Here is an 18,168-nt window from a genome sequence, read left to right as displayed (position 1 = left end):
AAGCTGGGTTGTTGTTGTTTACACTCTGCAAGGCCTGTGGAAGTGAGTGACATCATAGCACTGTAGTTCTGAGGGTTCTAGATGGATGCAACAATCTCCTGTTGCTTCTATGAAGGCCATAATAGACGACATCACCAAACAGCTCCATAGTCACATACACAGCAAAGGAGAGATGTTGTTTACACCTAGTGATGTCAGTGGTATTGAGTGACATCACAGCACAGTGCTAAGGCTCCTGGGCCTGGACACAGCAGCGGCTGCAATATCTCAACGGAGAATACGTTTATATATATGTGTGTGTGTGCGCGTATATATATATATATATATATATATATATATATATATATATATATATATTTCTCCGCCGAAATCACTTTTAAACCCATTTCCACCTTTTTTTCCCTTCTCTTCCTCTTACTTTTTTTTCACGTTTTTTTACGTTTTTCTCCTTTTCGCCTCTTTTCTGGGCGTATTATTCTTCTTTTTCTTCTTTTTTTTCGTCTAATGCATACCCCATCAGTGCAGCAATGCTTATTCAATACCGCCAGCAGATGGAGACACTGGGGGATAATTTTCTAAGGATTTATACTGATTTTTCCTGTCTGAATTTGTCGCACAGAAAGTTGCAGGCCAAATATGTGTGACATTTCTGCGACTTTAGCTTCTAGAGCATTTTTACAACATTATACATAGGTGCTGAATACATAAAAAGCGACTGTTCAGCGACAGACAAGTCGCATCGGCTGAAAGTAGGCCAGAATGTCAGTCCATGTTGGAGCAGGTTTAGATACAGTCTAAAGTATAGATCTCAAAGTCTGTGCACAGAATTTAGCAAGGGCCTCGCACCTTCTGATGCATCAGGTAGGTGCACAATAGCATAGCCTAACCCTCTGTACTTTGGTCTATATTGATGCGGGACATAGACAGCCAGCTGATGACCAATCCATTAGTGCAATGGATGGCTGGAAGCATTTGTCTTTGCCTTTGCAATACCACAGAAGCAATGCATGGTCAATGTACAGCAATGACACACCTGTGTGAACAGCCAGGAGACCCCCCCCCCCCATGTTATGTTACATAGTTACATAGTTAGTACGGTCGAAAAAAGACATATGTCCATCACGTTCAACCAGGGAATTAAGGGGTAGGGGTGTGGCGCGATATTGGGGAAGGGATGAGATTTTATATTTCTTCATAAGCATTAATCTTATTTTGTCAATTAGGAACATTCAGCACCCACCCGCTATCAAGGCAGCTGCCTATCATGTCATGCCCTACCTGCACAGGTGTGCTGGCTACTCAAATGATCCAATTAAGGAGGCCATTTAGTCAGCAGCAGCAGAAGTCCTGTGCCTGGACGCTCCAACAGGGGCCAGACACAAGCAGAAGCAGAAGCAGCAGAAGCAGCAGCAGCACCACCTTTTGTTTTTTGGCTGCAGCAGCAGCAAGGCCCACAGGGCTGGCTAGCTGGCTAGCCAGCAAGCAGGTAGCAATGAAAGTAGGAATCTTTCTTTTTAACCCTGTAAGGGGGTGGTGCACTGTACCCGAAGATACTGCCATATCGGGTCAATGCATAGGGCGACGGAAGCAAGCTTCGAAATCGGCCCCCGTTCTCAAAAATCCATTTAATATATGGTCCCCAGATAGGGGACGTATCAGATATTAAACTGATAAGAACAGATACTACACTTGATCTTAGCCAAAAGGCCGAGAAGCGATAACCGTGAAAGGGGCGGGCCCAACAAGGTCCCCTTCATGGGCACTATCACTGCTTGCTGTCAGGGAGGCTGCCAGACAATTTTCCATGCACACTCTGGGCTGGGGGGCAGTCAACCACCAGTACACACAGCAGAACCTAAACCCATACCATTATTGCTAAGCAGCAAGACAGGGGCCCATTGCACTCCCACGGGGCCTTTTTAAATGCAATCCATAACCCGGATTTGCCAGGAACCCTTCTTACTCCTCCTACTTGCATGTGACACTGGGCTTAGGATCTGCATAGGAAACACACACACAAGCACACACCTACCTTTGTTGCCTGCAGATGCCTCCTTGGCTGTCCCCAAACGGTATCAAACCAACACCCACGGGAAGCTGTAAGCATAGAGGACATGCCTGCACCCCATTGGACTTACCTGTGTGGGTTAAATCCGGGTTATTTGACAACCTATGGCGGTGATGGTTCTGCTCAGGCAGAGCAGTGCTGATGCTCCTCATAAAGCTGTCGCTGCTGTGAAGGTTCTAGGTGACATCACAAATCCCTATGGTTACATACACAACAAAGCTGGGTTGTTGTTGTTTACACTCTGCAAGGCCTGTGGAAGTGAGTGACATCATAGCACTGTAGTTCTGAGGGTTCTAGATGGATGCAACAATCTCCTGTTGCTTCTATGAAGGCCATAATAGACGACATCACCAAACAGCTCCATAGTCACATACACAGCAAAGGAGAGATGTTGTTTACACCTAGTGATGTCAGTGGTATTGAGTGACATCACAGCACAGTGCTAAGGCTCCTGGGCCTGGACACAGCAGCGGCTGCAATATCTCAACGGAGAATACGTTTATATATATGTGTGTGTGTGCGCGTATATATATATATATATATATATATATATATATATATATATATATATATTTCTCCGCCGAAATCACTTTTAAACCCATTTCCACCTTTTTTTCCCTTCTCTTCCTCTTACTTTTTTTTCACGTTTTTTTACGTTTTTCTCCTTTTCGCCTCTTTTCTGGGCGTATTATTCTTCTTTTTCTTCTTTTTTAATGCATACCCCATCAGTGCAGCAATGCTTATTCAATACCGCCAGCAGATGGAGACACTGGGGGATAATTTTCTAAGGATTTATACTGATTTTTCCTGTCTGAATTTGTCGCACAGAAAGTTGCAGGCCAAATATGTGTGACATTTCTGCGACTTTAGCTTCTAGAGCATTTTTACAACATTATACATAGGTGCTGAATACATAAAAAGCGACTGTTCAGCGACAGACAAGTCGCATCGGCTGAAAGTAGGCCAGAATGTCAGTCCATGTTGGAGCAGGTTTAGATACAGTCTAAAGTATAGATCTCAAAGTCTGTGCACAGAATTTAGCAAGGGCCTCGCACCTTCTGATGCATCAGGTAGGTGCACAATAGCATAGCCTAACCCTCTGTACTTTGGTCTATATTGATGCGGGACATAGACAGCCAGCTGATGACCAATCCATTAGTGCAATGGATGGCTGGAAGCATTTGTCTTTGCCTTTGCAATACCACAGAAGCAATGCATGGTCAATGTACAGCAATGACACACCTGTGTGAACAGCCAGGAGACCCCCCCCCCCCATGTTATGTTACATAGTTACATAGTTAGTACGGTCGAAAAAAGACATATGTCCATCACGTTCAACCAGGGAATTAAGGGGTAGGGGTGTGGCGCGATATTGGGGAAGGGATGAGATTTTATATTTCTTCATAAGCATTAATCTTATTTTGTCAATTAGGAACATTCAGCACCCACCCGCTATCAAGGCAGCTGCCTATCATGTCATGCCCTACCTGCACAGGTGTGCTGGCTACTCAAATGATCCAATTAAGGAGGCCATTTAGTCAGCAGCAGCAGAAGTCCTGTGCCTGGACGCTCCAACAGGGGCCAGACACAAGCAGAAGCAGAAGCAGCAGAAGCAGCAGCAGCACCACCTTTTGTTTTTTGGCTGCAGCAGCAGCAAGGCCCACAGGGCTGGCTAGCTGGCTAGCCAGCAAGCAGGTAGCAATGAAAGTAGGAATCTTTCTTTTTAACCCTGTAAGGGGGTGGTGCACTGTACCCGAAGATACTGCCATATCGGGTCAATGCATAGGGCGACGGAAGCAAGCTTCGAAATCGGCCCCCGTTCTCAAAAATCCATTTAATATATGGTCCCCAGATAGGGGACGTATCAGATATTAAACTGATAAGAACAGATACTACACTTGATCTTAGCCAAAAGGCCGAGAAGCGATAACCGTGAAAGGGGCGGGCCCAACAAGGTCCCCTTCATGGGCACTATCACTGCTTGCTGTCAGGGAGGCTGCCAGACAATTTTCCATGCACACTCTGGGCTGGGGGGCAGTCAACCACCAGTACACACAGCAGAACCTAAACCCATACCATTATTGCTAAGCAGCAAGACAGGGGCCCATTGCACTCCCACGGGGCCTTTTTAAATGCAATCCATAACCCGGATTTGCCAGGAACCCTTCTTACTCCTCCTACTTGCATGTGACACTGGGCTTAGGATCTGCATAGGAAACACACACACAAGCACACACCTACCTTTGTTGCCTGCAGATGCCTCCTTGGCTGTCCCCAAACGGTATCAAACCAACACCCACGGGAAGCTGTAAGCATAGAGGACATGCCTGCACCCCATTGGACTTACCTGTGTGGGTTAAATCCGGGTTATTTGACAACCTATGGCGGTGATGGTTCTGCTCAGGCAGAGCAGTGCTGATGCTCCTCATAAAGCTGTCGCTGCTGTGAAGGTTCTAGGTGACATCACAAATCCCTATGGTTACATACACAACAAAGCTGGGTTGTTGTTGTTTACACTCTGCAAGGCCTGTGGAAGTGAGTGACATCATAGCACTGTAGTTCTGAGGGTTCTAGATGGATGCAACAATCTCCTGTTGCTTCTATGAAGGCCATAATAGACGACATCACCAAACAGCTCCATAGTCACATACACAGCAAAGGAGAGATGTTGTTTACACCTAGTGATGTCAGTGGTATTGAGTGACATCACAGCACAGTGCTAAGGCTCCTGGGCCTGGACACAGCAGCGGCTGCAATATCTCAACGGAGAATACGTTTATATATATGTGTGTGTGTGCGCGTATATATATATATATATATATATATATATATATATATATATATATTTCTCCGCCGAAATCACTTTTAAACCCATTTCCACCTTTTTTTCCCTTCTCTTCCTCTTACTTTTTTTTCACGTTTTTTTACGTTTTTCTCCTTTTCGCCTCTTTTCTGGGCGTATTATTCTTCTTTTTCTTCTTTTTTTTCGTCTAATGCATACCCCATCAGTGCAGCAATGCTTATTCAATACCGCCAGCAGATGGAGACACTGGGGGATAATTTTCTAAGGATTTATACTGATTTTTCCTGTCTGAATTTGTCGCACAGAAAGTTGCAGGCCAAATATGTGTGACATTTCTGCGACTTTAGCTTCTAGAGCATTTTTACAACATTATACATAGGTGCTGAATACATAAAAAGCGACTGTTCAGCGACAGACAAGTCGCATCGGCTGAAAGTAGGCCAGAATGTCAGTCCATGTTGGAGCAGGTTTAGATACAGTCTAAAGTATAGATCTCAAAGTCTGTGCACAGAATTTAGCAAGGGCCTCGCACCTTCTGATGCATCAGGTAGGTGCACAATAGCATAGCCTAACCCTCTGTACTTTGGTCTATATTGATGCGGGACATAGACAGCCAGCTGATGACCAATCCATTAGTGCAATGGATGGCTGGAAGCATTTGTCTTTGCCTTTGCAATACCACAGAAGCAATGCATGGTCAATGTACAGCAATGACACACCTGTGTGAACAGCCAGGAGACCCCCCCCCCCCCATGTTATGTTACATAGTTACATAGTTAGTACGGTCGAAAAAAGACATATGTCCATCACGTTCAACCAGGGAATTAAGGGGTAGGGGTGTGGCGCGATATTGGGGAAGGGATGAGATTTTATATTTCTTCATAAGCATTAATCTTATTTTGTCAATTAGGAACATTCAGCACCCACCCGCTATCAAGGCAGCTGCCTATCATGTCATGCCCTACCTGCACAGGTGTGCTGGCTACTCAAATGATCCAATTAAGGAGGCCATTTAGTCAGCAGCAGCAGAAGTCCTGTGCCTGGACGCTCCAACAGGGGCCAGACACAAGCAGAAGCAGAAGCAGCAGAAGCAGCAGCAGCACCACCTTTTGTTTTTTGGCTGCAGCAGCAGCAAGGCCCACAGGGCTGGCTAGCTGGCTAGCCAGCAAGCAGGTAGCAATGAAAGTAGGAATCTTTCTTTTTAACCCTGTAAGGGGGTGGTGCACTGTACCCGAAGATACTGCCATATCGGGTCAATGCATAGGGCGACGGAAGCAAGCTTCGAAATCGGCCCCCGTTCTCAAAAATCCATTTAATATATGGTCCCCAGATAGGGGACGTATCAGATATTAAACTGATAAGAACAGATACTACACTTGATCTTAGCCAAAAGGCCGAGAAGCGATAACCGTGAAAGGGGCGGGCCCAACAAGGTCCCCTTCATGGGCACTATCACTGCTTGCTGTCAGGGAGGCTGCCAGACAATTTTCCATGCACACTCTGGGCTGGGGGGCAGTCAACCACCAGTACACACAGCAGAACCTAAACCCATACCATTATTGCTAAGCAGCAAGACAGGGGCCCATTGCACTCCCACGGGGCCTTTTTAAATGCAATCCATAACCCGGATTTGCCAGGAACCCTTCTTACTCCTCCTACTTGCATGTGACACTGGGCTTAGGATCTGCATAGGAAACACACACACAAGCACACACCTACCTTTGTTGCCTGCAGATGCCTCCTTGGCTGTCCCCAAACGGTATCAAACCAACACCCACGGGAAGCTGTAAGCATAGAGGACATGCCTGCACCCCATTGGACTTACCTGTGTGGGTTAAATCCGGGTTATTTGACAACCTATGGCGGTGATGGTTCTGCTCAGGCAGAGCAGTGCTGATGCTCCTCATAAAGCTGTCGCTGCTGTGAAGGTTCTAGGTGACATCACAAATCCCTATGGTTACATACACAACAAAGCTGGGTTGTTGTTGTTTACACTCTGCAAGGCCTGTGGAAGTGAGTGACATCATAGCACTGTAGTTCTGAGGGTTCTAGATGGATGCAACAATCTCCTGTTGCTTCTATGAAGGCCATAATAGACGACATCACCAAACAGCTCCATAGTCACATACACAGCAAAGGAGAGATGTTGTTTACACCTAGTGATGTCAGTGGTATTGAGTGACATCACAGCACAGTGCTAAGGCTCCTGGGCCTGGACACAGCAGCGGCTGCAATATCTCAACGGAGAATACGTTTATATATATGTGTGTGTGTGCGCGTATATATATATATATATATCATATATATATATATATATATATATATATTTCTCCGCCGAAATCACTTTTAAACCCATTTCCACCTTTTTTTCCCTTCTCTTCCTCTTACTTTTTTTTCACGTTTTTTTACGTTTTTCTCCTTTTCGCCTCTTTTCTGGGCGTATTATTCTTCTTTTTCTTCTTTTTTTTCGTCTAATGCATACCCCATCAGTGCAGCAATGCTTATTCAATACCGCCAGCAGATGGAGACACTGGGGGATAATTTTCTAAGGATTTATACTGATTTTTCCTGTCTGAATTTGTCGCACAGAAAGTTGCAGGCCAAATATGTGTGACATTTCTGCGACTTTAGCTTCTAGAGCATTTTTACAACATTATACATAGGTGCTGAATACATAAAAAGCGACTGTTCAGCGACAGACAAGTCGCATCGGCTGAAAGTAGGCCAGAATGTCAGTCCATGTTGGAGCAGGTTTAGATACAGTCTAAAGTATAGATCTCAAAGTCTGTGCACAGAATTTAGCAAGGGCCTCGCACCTTCTGATGCATCAGGTAGGTGCACAATAGCATAGCCTAACCCTCTGTACTTTGGTCTATATTGATGCGGGACATAGACAGCCAGCTGATGACCAATCCATTAGTGCAATGGATGGCTGGAAGCATTTGTCTTTGCCTTTGCAATACCACAGAAGCAATGCATGGTCAATGTACAGCAATGACACACCTGTGTGAACAGCCAGGAGACCCCCCCCCCCCATGTTATGTTACATAGTTACATAGTTAGTACGGTCGAAAAAAGACATATGTCCATCACGTTCAACCAGGGAATTAAGGGGTAGGGGTGTGGCGCGATATTGGGGAAGGGATGAGATTTTATATTTCTTCATAAGCATTAATCTTATTTTGTCAATTAGGAACATTCAGCACCCACCCGCTATCAAGGCAGCTGCCTATCATGTCATGCCCTACCTGCACAGGTGTGCTGGCTACTCAAATGATCCAATTAAGGAGGCCATTTAGTCAGCAGCAGCAGAAGTCCTGTGCCTGGACGCTCCAACAGGGGCCAGACACAAGCAGAAGCAGAAGCAGCAGAAGCAGCAGCAGCACCACCTTTTGTTTTTTGGCTGCAGCAGCAGCAAGGCCCACAGGGCTGGCTAGCTGGCTAGCCAGCAAGCAGGTAGCAATGAAAGTAGGAATCTTTCTTTTTAACCCTGTAAGGGGGTGGTGCACTGTACCCGAAGATACTGCCATATCGGGTCAATGCATAGGGCGACGGAAGCAAGCTTCGAAATCGGCCCCCGTTCTCAAAAATCCATTTAATATATGGTCCCCAGATAGGGGACGTATCAGATATTAAACTGATAAGAACAGATACTACACTTGATCTTAGCCAAAAGGCCGAGAAGCGATAACCGTGAAAGGGGCGGGCCCAACAAGGTCCCCTTCATGGGCACTATCACTGCTTGCTGTCAGGGAGGCTGCCAGACAATTTTCCATGCACACTCTGGGCTGGGGGGCAGTCAACCACCAGTACACACAGCAGAACCTAAACCCATACCATTATTGCTAAGCAGCAAGACAGGGGCCCATTGCACTCCCACGGGGCCTTTTTAAATGCAATCCATAACCCGGATTTGCCAGGAACCCTTCTTACTCCTCCTACTTGCATGTGACACTGGGCTTAGGATCTGCATAGGAAACACACACACAAGCACACACCTACCTTTGTTGCCTGCAGATGCCTCCTTGGCTGTCCCCAAACGGTATCAAACCAACACCCACGGGAAGCTGTAAGCATAGAGGACATGCCTGCACCCCATTGGACTTACCTGTGTGGGTTAAATCCGGGTTATTTGACAACCTATGGCGGTGATGGTTCTGCTCAGGCAGAGCAGTGCTGATGCTCCTCATAAAGCTGTCGCTGCTGTGAAGGTTCTAGGTGACATCACAAATCCCTATGGTTACATACACAACAAAGCTGGGTTGTTGTTGTTTACACTCTGCAAGGCCTGTGGAAGTGAGTGACATCATAGCACTGTAGTTCTGAGGGTTCTAGATGGATGCAACAATCTCCTGTTGCTTCTATGAAGGCCATAATAGACGACATCACCAAACAGCTCCATAGTCACATACACAGCAAAGGAGAGATGTTGTTTACACCTAGTGATGTCAGTGGTATTGAGTGACATCACAGCACAGTGCTAAGGCTCCTGGGCCTGGACACAGCAGCGGCTGCAATATCTCAACGGAGAATACGTTTATATATATGTGTGTGTGTGCGCGTATATATATATATATATATATATATATATATATATATATATATATATTTCTCCGCCGAAATCACTTTTAAACCCATTTCCACCTTTTTTTCCCTTCTCTTCCTCTTACTTTTTTTTCACGTTTTTTTACGTTTTTCTCCTTTTCGCCTCTTTTCTGGGCGTATTATTCTTCTTTTTCTTCTTTTTTTTCGTCTAATGCATACCCCATCAGTGCAGCAATGCTTATTCAATACCGCCAGCAGATGGAGACACTGGGGGATAATTTTCTAAGGATTTATACTGATTTTTCCTGTCTGAATTTGTCGCACAGAAAGTTGCAGGCCAAATATGTGTGACATTTCTGCGACTTTAGCTTCTAGAGCATTTTTACAACATTATACATAGGTGCTGAATACATAAAAAGCGACTGTTCAGCGACAGACAAGTCGCATCGGCTGAAAGTAGGCCAGAATGTCAGTCCATGTTGGAGCAGGTTTAGATACAGTCTAAAGTATAGATCTCAAAGTCTGTGCACAGAATTTAGCAAGGGCCTCGCACCTTCTGATGCATCAGGTAGGTGCACAATAGCATAGCCTAACCCTCTGTACTTTGGTCTATATTGATGCGGGACATAGACAGCCAGCTGATGACCAATCCATTAGTGCAATGGATGGCTGGAAGCATTTGTCTTTGCCTTTGCAATACCACAGAAGCAATGCATGGTCAATGTACAGCAATGACACACCTGTGTGAACAGCCAGGAGACCCCCCCCCCCCATGTTATGTTACATAGTTACATAGTTAGTACGGTCGAAAAAAGACATATGTCCATCACGTTCAACCAGGGAATTAAGGGGTAGGGGTGTGGCGCGATATTGGGGAAGGGATGAGATTTTATATTTCTTCATAAGCATTAATCTTATTTTGTCAATTAGGAACATTCAGCACCCACCCGCTATCAAGGCAGCTGCCTATCATGTCATGCCCTACCTGCACAGGTGTGCTGGCTACTCAAATGATCCAATTAAGGAGGCCATTTAGTCAGCAGCAGCAGAAGTCCTGTGCCTGGACGCTCCAACAGGGGCCAGACACAAGCAGAAGCAGAAGCAGCAGAAGCAGCAGCAGCACCACCTTTTGTTTTTTGGCTGCAGCAGCAGCAAGGCCCACAGGGCTGGCTAGCTGGCTAGCCAGCAAGCAGGTAGCAATGAAAGTAGGAATCTTTCTTTTTAACCCTGTAAGGGGGTGGTGCACTGTACCCGAAGATACTGCCATATCGGGTCAATGCATAGGGCGACGGAAGCAAGCTTCGAAATCGGCCCCCGTTCTCAAAAATCCATTTAATATATGGTCCCCAGATAGGGGACGTATCAGATATTAAACTGATAAGAACAGATACTACACTTGATCTTAGCCAAAAGGCCGAGAAGCGATAACCGTGAAAGGGGCGGGCCCAACAAGGTCCCCTTCATGGGCACTATCACTGCTTGCTGTCAGGGAGGCTGCCAGACAATTTTCCATGCACACTCTGGGCTGGGGGGCAGTCAACCACCAGTACACACAGCAGAACCTAAACCCATACCATTATTGCTAAGCAGCAAGACAGGGGCCCATTGCACTCCCACGGGGCCTTTTTAAATGCAATCCATAACCCGGATTTGCCAGGAACCCTTCTTACTCCTCCTACTTGCATGTGACACTGGGCTTAGGATCTGCATAGGAAACACACACACAAGCACACACCTACCTTTGTTGCCTGCAGATGCCTCCTTGGCTGTCCCCAAACGGTATCAAACCAACACCCACGGGAAGCTGTAAGCATAGAGGACATGCCTGCACCCCATTGGACTTACCTGTGTGGGTTAAATCCGGGTTATTTGACAACCTATGGCGGTGATGGTTCTGCTCAGGCAGAGCAGTGCTGATGCTCCTCATAAAGCTGTCGCTGCTGTGAAGGTTCTAGGTGACATCACAAATCCCTATGGTTACATACACAACAAAGCTGGGTTGTTGTTGTTTACACTCTGCAAGGCCTGTGGAAGTGAGTGACATCATAGCACTGTAGTTCTGAGGGTTCTAGATGGATGCAACAATCTCCTGTTGCTTCTATGAAGGCCATAATAGACGACATCACCAAACAGCTCCATAGTCACATACACAGCAAAGGAGAGATGTTGTTTACACCTAGTGATGTCAGTGGTATTGAGTGACATCACAGCACAGTGCTAAGGCTCCTGGGCCTGGACACAGCAGCGGCTGCAATATCTCAACGGAGAATACGTTTATATATATGTGTGTGTGTGCGCGTATATATATATATATATATATATATATATATATATATATATATATATATTTCTCCGCCGAAATCACTTTTAAACCCATTTCCACCTTTTTTTCCCTTCTCTTCCTCTTACTTTTTTTTCACGTTTTTTTACGTTTTTCTCCTTTTCGCCTCTTTTCTGGGCGTATTATTCTTCTTTTTCTTCTTTTTTTTCGTCTAATGCATACCCCATCAGTGCAGCAATGCTTATTCAATACCGCCAGCAGATGGAGACACTGGGGGATAATTTTCTAAGGATTTATACTGATTTTTCCTGTCTGAATTTGTCGCACAGAAAGTTGCAGGCCAAATATGTGTGACATTTCTGCGACTTTAGCTTCTAGAGCATTTTTACAACATTATACATAGGTGCTGAATACATAAAAAGCGACTGTTCAGCGACAGACAAGTCGCATCGGCTGAAAGTAGGCCAGAATGTCAGTCCATGTTGGAGCAGGTTTAGATACAGTCTAAAGTATAGATCTCAAAGTCTGTGCACAGAATTTAGCAAGGGCCTCGCACCTTCTGATGCATCAGGTAGGTGCACAATAGCATAGCCTAACCCTCTGTACTTTGGTCTATATTGATGCGGGACATAGACAGCCAGCTGATGACCAATCCATTAGTGCAATGGATGGCTGGAAGCATTTGTCTTTGCCTTTGCAATACCACAGAAGCAATGCATGGTCAATGTACAGCAATGACACACCTGTGTGAACAGCCAGGAGACCCCCCCCCCCCCATGTTATGTTACATAGTTACATAGTTAGTACGGTCGAAAAAAGACATATGTCCATCACGTTCAACCAGGGAATTAAGGGGTAGGGGTGTGGCGCGATATTGGGGAAGGGATGAGATTTTATATTTCTTCATAAGCATTAATCTTATTTTGTCAATTAGGAACATTCAGCACCCACCCGCTATCAAGGCAGCTGCCTATCATGTCATGCCCTACCTGCACAGGTGTGCTGGCTACTCAAATGATCCAATTAAGGAGGCCATTTAGTCAGCAGCAGCAGAAGTCCTGTGCCTGGACGCTCCAACAGGGGCCAGACACAAGCAGAAGCAGAAGCAGCAGAAGCAGCAGCAGCACCACCTTTTGTTTTTTGGCTGCAGCAGCAGCAAGGCCCACAGGGCTGGCTAGCTGGCTAGCCAGCAAGCAGGTAGCAATGAAAGTAGGAATCTTTCTTTTTAACCCTGTAAGGGGGTGGTGCACTGTACCCGAAGATACTGCCATATCGGGTCAATGCATAGGGCGACGGAAGCAAGCTTCGAAATCGGCCCCCGTTCTCAAAAATCCATTTAATATATGGTCCCCAGATAGGGGACGTATCAGATATTAAACTGATAAGAACAGATACTACACTTGATCTTAGCCAAAAGGCCGAGAAGCGATAACCGTGAAAGGGGCGGGCCCAACAAGGTCCCCTTCATGGGCACTATCACTGCTTGCTGTCAGGGAGGCTGCCAGACAATTTTCCATGCACACTCTGGGCTGGGGGGCAGTCAACCACCAGTACACACAGCAGAACCTAAACCCATACCATTATTGCTAAGCAGCAAGACAGGGGCCCATTGCACTCCCACGGGGCCTTTTTAAATGCAATCCATAACCCGGATTTGCCAGGAACCCTTCTTACTCCTCCTACTTGCATGTGACACTGGGCTTAGGATCTGCATAGGAAACACACACACAAGCACACACCTACCTTTGTTGCCTGCAGATGCCTCCTTGGCTGTCCCCAAACGGTATCAAACCAACACCCACGGGAAGCTGTAAGCATAGAGGACATGCCTGCACCCCATTGGACTTACCTGTGTGGGTTAAATCCGGGTTATTTGACAACCTATGGCGGTGATGGTTCTGCTCAGGCAGAGCAGTGCTGATGCTCCTCATAAAGCTGTCGCTGCTGTGAAGGTTCTAGGTGACATCACAAATCCCTATGGTTACATACACAACAAAGCTGGGTTGTTGTTGTTTACACTCTGCAAGGCCTGTGGAAGTGAGTGACATCATAGCACTGTAGTTCTGAGGGTTCTAGATGGATGCAACAATCTCCTGTTGCTTCTATGAAGGCCATAATAGACGACATCACCAAACAGCTCCATAGTCACATACACAGCAAAGGAGAGATGTTGTTTACACCTAGTGATGTCAGTGGTATTGAGTGACATCACAGCACAGTGCTAAGGCTCCTGGGCCTGGACACAGCAGCGGCTGCAATATCTCAACGGAGAATACGTTTATATATATGTGTGTGTGTGCGCGTATATATATATATATATATATATATATATATATATATATATATATATTTCTCCGCCGAAATCACTTTTAAACCCATTTCCACCTTTTTTTCCCTTCTCTTCCTCTTACTTTTTTTTCACGTTTTTTTACGTTTTTCTCCTTTTCGCCTCTTTTCTGGGCGTATTATTCTTCTTTTTCTTCTTTTTTTTCGTCTAATGCATACCCCATCAGTGCAGCAATGCTTATTCAATACCGCCAGCAGATGGAGACACTGGGGGATAATTTTCTAAGGATTTATACTGATTTTTCCTGTCTGAATTTGTCGCACAGAAAGTTGCAGGCCAAATATGTGTGACATTTCTGCGACTTTAGCTTCTAGAGCATTTTTACAACATTATACATAGGTGCTGAATACATAAAAAGCGACTGTTCAGCGACAGACAAGTCGCATCGGCTGAAAGTAGGCCAGAATGTCAGTCCATGTTGGAGCAGGTTTAGATACAGTCTAAAGTATAGATCTCAAAGTCTGTGCACAGAATTTAGCAAGGGCCTCGCACCTTCTGATGCATCAGGTAGGTGCACAATAGCATAGCCTAACCCTCTGTACTTTGGTCTATATTGATGCGGGACATAGACAGCCAGCTGATGACCAATCCATTAGTGCAATGGATGGCTGGAAGCATTTGTCTTTGCCTTTGCAATACCACAGAAGCAATGCATGGTCAATGTACAGCAATGACACACCTGTGTGAACAGCCAGGAGACCCCCCCCCCCCCATGTTATGTTACATAGTTACATAGTTAGTACGGTCGAAAAAAGACATATGTCCATCACGTTCAACCAGGGAATTAAGGGGTAGGGGTGTGGCGCGATATTGGGGAAGGGATGAGATTTTATATTTCTTCATAAGCATTAATCTTATTTTGTCAATTAGGAACATTCAGCACCCACCCGCTATCAAGGCAGCTGCCTATCATGTCATGCCCTACCTGCACAGGTGTGCTGGCTACTCAAATGATCCAATTAAGGAGGCCATTTAGTCAGCAGCAGCAGAAGTCCTGTGCCTGGACGCTCCAACAGGGGCCAGACACAAGCAGAAGCAGAAGCAGCAGAAGCAGCAGCAGCACCACCTTTTGTTTTTTGGCTGCAGCAGCAGCAAGGCCCACAGGGCTGGCTAGCTGGCTAGCCAGCAAGCAGGTAGCAATGAAAGTAGGAATCTTTCTTTTTAACCCTGTAAGGGGGTGGTGCACTGTACCCGAAGATACTGCCATATCGGGTCAATGCATAGGGCGACGGAAGCAAGCTTCGAAATCGGCCCCCGTTCTCAAAAATCCATTTAATATATGGTCCCCAGATAGGGGACGTATCAGATATTAAACTGATAAGAACAGATACTACACTTGATCTTAGCCAAAAGGCCGAGAAGCGATAACCGTGAAAGGGGCGGGCCCAACAAGGTCCCCTTCATGGGCACTATCACTGCTTGCTGTCAGGGAGGCTGCCAGACAATTTTCCATGCACACTCTGGGCTGGGGGGCAGTCAACCACCAGTACACACAGCAGAACCTAAACCCATACCATTATTGCTAAGCAGCAAGACAGGGGCCCATTGCACTCCCACGGGGCCTTTTTAAATGCAATCCATAACCCGGATTTGCCAGGAACCCTTCTTACTCCTCCTACTTGCATGTGACACTGGGCTTAGGATCTGCATAGGAAACACACACACAAGCACACACCTACCTTTGTTGCCTGCAGATGCCTCCTTGGCTGTCCCCAAACGGTATCAAACCAACACCCACGGGAAGCTGTAAGCATAGAGGACATGCCTGCACCCCATTGGACTTACCTGTGTGGGTTAAATCCGGGTTATTTGACAACCTATGGCGGTGATGGTTCTGCTCAGGCAGAGCAGTGCTGATGCTCCTCATAAAGCTGTCGCTGCTGTGAAGGTTCTAGGTGACATCACAAATCCCTATGGTTACATACACAACAAAGCTGGGTTGTTGTTGTTTACACTCTGCAAGGCCTGTGGAAGTGAGTGACATCATAGCACTGTAGTTCTGAGGGTTCTAGATGGATGCAACAATCTCCTGTTGCTTCTATGAAGGCCATAATAGACGACATCACCAAACAGCTCCATAGTCACATACACAGCAAAGGAGAGATGTTGTTTACACCTAGTGATGTCAGTGGTATTGAGTGACATCACAGCACAGTGCTAAGGCTCCTGGGCCTGGACACAGCAGCGGCTGCAATATCTCAACGGAGAATACGTTTATATATATGTGTGTGTGTGCGCGTATATATATATATATATATATATATATATATATATATATATATATATTTCTCCGCCGAAATCACTTTTAAACCCATTTCCACCTTTTTTTCCCTTCTCTTCCTCTTACTTTTTTTTCACGTTTTTTTACGTTTTTCTCCTTTTCGCCTCTTTTCTGGGCGTATTATTCTTCTTTTTCTTCTTTTTTTTCGTCTAATGCATACCCCATCAGTGCAGCAATGCTTATTCAATACCGCCAGCAGATGGAGACACTGGGGGATAATTTTCTAAGGATTTATACTGATTTTTCCTGTCTGAATTTGTCGCACAGAAAGTTGCAGGCCAAATATGTGTGACATTTCTGCGACTTTAGCTTCTAGAGCATTTTTACAACATTATACATAGGTGCTGAATACATAAAAAGCGACTGTTCAGCGACAGACAAGTCGCATCGGCTGAAAGTAGGCCAGAATGTCAGTCCATGTTGGAGCAGGTTTAGATACAGTCTAAAGTATAGATCTCAAAGTCTGTGCACAGAATTTAGCAAGGGCCTCGCACCTTCTGATGCATCAGGTAGGTGCACAATAGCATAGCCTAACCCTCTGTACTTTGGTCTATATTGATGCGGGACATAGACAGCCAGCTGATGACCAATCCATTAGTGCAATGGATGGCTGGAAGCATTTGTCTTTGCCTTTGCAATACCACAGAAGCAATGCATGGTCAATGTACAGCAATGACACACCTGTGTGAACAGCCAGGAGACCCCCCCCCCCCATGTTATGTTACATAGTTACATAGTTAGTACGGTCGAAAAAAGACATATGTCCATCACGTTCAACCAGGGAATTAAGGGGTAGGGGTGTGGCGCGATATTGGGGAAGGGATGAGATTTTATATTTCTTCATAAGCATTAATCTTATTTTGTCAATTAGGAACATTCAGCACCCACCCGCTATCAAGGCAGCTGCCTATCATGTCATGCCCTACCTGCACAGGTGTGCTGGCTACTCAAATGATCCAATTAAGGAGGCCATTTAGTCAGCAGCAGCAGAAGTCCTGTGCCTGGACGCTCCAACAGGGGCCAGACACAAGCAGAAGCAGAAGCAGCAGAAGCAGCAGCAGCACCACCTTTTGTTTTTTGGCTGCAGCAGCAGCAAGGCCCACAGGGCTGGCTAGCTGGCTAGCCAGCAAGCAGGTAGCAATGAAAGTAGGAATCTTTCTTTTTAACCCTGTAAGGGGGTGGTGCACTGTACCCGAAGATACTGCCATATCGGGTCAATGCATAGGGCGACGGAAGCAAGCTTCGAAATCGGCCCCCGTTCTCAAAAATCCATTTAATATATGGTCCCCAGATAGGGGACGTATCAGATATTAAACTGATAAGAACAGATACTACACTTGATCTTAGCCAAAAGGCCGAGAAGCGATAACCGTGAAAGGGGCGGGCCCAACAAGGTCCCCTTCATGGGCACTATCACTGCTTGCTGTCAGGGAGGCTGCCAGACAATTTTCCATGCACACTCTGGGCTGGGGGGCAGTCAACCACCAGTACACACAGCAGAACCTAAACCCATACCATTATTGCTAAGCAGCAAGACAGGGGCCCATTGCACTCCCACGGGGCCTTTTTAAATGCAATCCATAACCCGGATTTGCCAGGAACCCTTCTTACTCCTCCTACTTGCATGTGACACTGGGCTTAGGATCTGCATAGGAAACACACACACAAGCACACACCTACCTTTGTTGCCTGCAGATGCCTCCTTGGCTGTCCCCAAACGGTATCAAACCAACACCCACGGGAAGCTGTAAGCATAGAGGACATGCCTGCACCCCATTGGACTTACCTGTGTGGGTTAAATCCGGGTTATTTGACAACCTATGGCGGTGATGGTTCTGCTCAG

At 46.0% G+C, this 18,168-nt stretch overlaps 8 non-coding genes across 8 annotated transcripts; all 8 read right to left on the bottom strand.

The window, feature by feature from the left end:
* Positions 1-1,528: 1,528 nt before the first annotated feature.
* On the bottom strand, positions 1,529-1,719 carry LOC130305515 (U2 spliceosomal RNA). Its single transcript, XR_008855088.1, has one exon. It is a non-coding gene; the product is annotated as a U2 spliceosomal RNA (small nuclear RNA).
* A 2,086-nt stretch (positions 1,720-3,805) lies between these two features.
* On the bottom strand, positions 3,806-3,996 carry LOC130305514 (U2 spliceosomal RNA). The gene has a single exon (XR_008855087.1). It is a non-coding gene; the product is annotated as a U2 spliceosomal RNA (small nuclear RNA).
* A 2,090-nt stretch (positions 3,997-6,086) lies between these two features.
* On the bottom strand, positions 6,087-6,277 carry LOC130305513 (U2 spliceosomal RNA). The gene has a single exon (XR_008855086.1). It is a non-coding gene; the product is annotated as a U2 spliceosomal RNA (small nuclear RNA).
* A 2,092-nt stretch (positions 6,278-8,369) lies between these two features.
* LOC130305512 (U2 spliceosomal RNA) lies at positions 8,370-8,560 on the bottom strand. Its single transcript, XR_008855085.1, has one exon. It is a non-coding gene; the product is annotated as a U2 spliceosomal RNA (small nuclear RNA).
* A 2,091-nt stretch (positions 8,561-10,651) lies between these two features.
* On the bottom strand, positions 10,652-10,842 carry LOC130305551 (U2 spliceosomal RNA). The gene has a single exon (XR_008855122.1). It is a non-coding gene; the product is annotated as a U2 spliceosomal RNA (small nuclear RNA).
* Positions 10,843-12,936: 2,094 nt separating this feature from the next.
* LOC130305546 (U2 spliceosomal RNA) lies at positions 12,937-13,127 on the bottom strand. The gene has a single exon (XR_008855117.1). It is a non-coding gene; the product is annotated as a U2 spliceosomal RNA (small nuclear RNA).
* Positions 13,128-15,219: 2,092 nt separating this feature from the next.
* Positions 15,220-15,410, bottom strand: LOC130305534 (U2 spliceosomal RNA). The gene has a single exon (XR_008855106.1). It is a non-coding gene; the product is annotated as a U2 spliceosomal RNA (small nuclear RNA).
* A 2,091-nt stretch (positions 15,411-17,501) lies between these two features.
* On the bottom strand, positions 17,502-17,692 carry LOC130305523 (U2 spliceosomal RNA). The gene has a single exon (XR_008855095.1). It is a non-coding gene; the product is annotated as a U2 spliceosomal RNA (small nuclear RNA).
* Positions 17,693-18,168: the final 476 nt, after the last annotated feature.

The sequence above is a fragment of the Hyla sarda genome, unplaced genomic scaffold (genome assembly GCF_029499605.1).
Source record: "Hyla sarda isolate aHylSar1 unplaced genomic scaffold, aHylSar1.hap1 scaffold_1318, whole genome shotgun sequence".
Lineage (NCBI taxonomy): Eukaryota > Metazoa > Chordata > Amphibia > Anura > Hylidae > Hyla > Hyla sarda.
The sequence above is the reverse complement of the archived record's forward strand: the minus strand, read 5'-3'. Positions and strand labels throughout refer to the sequence as shown.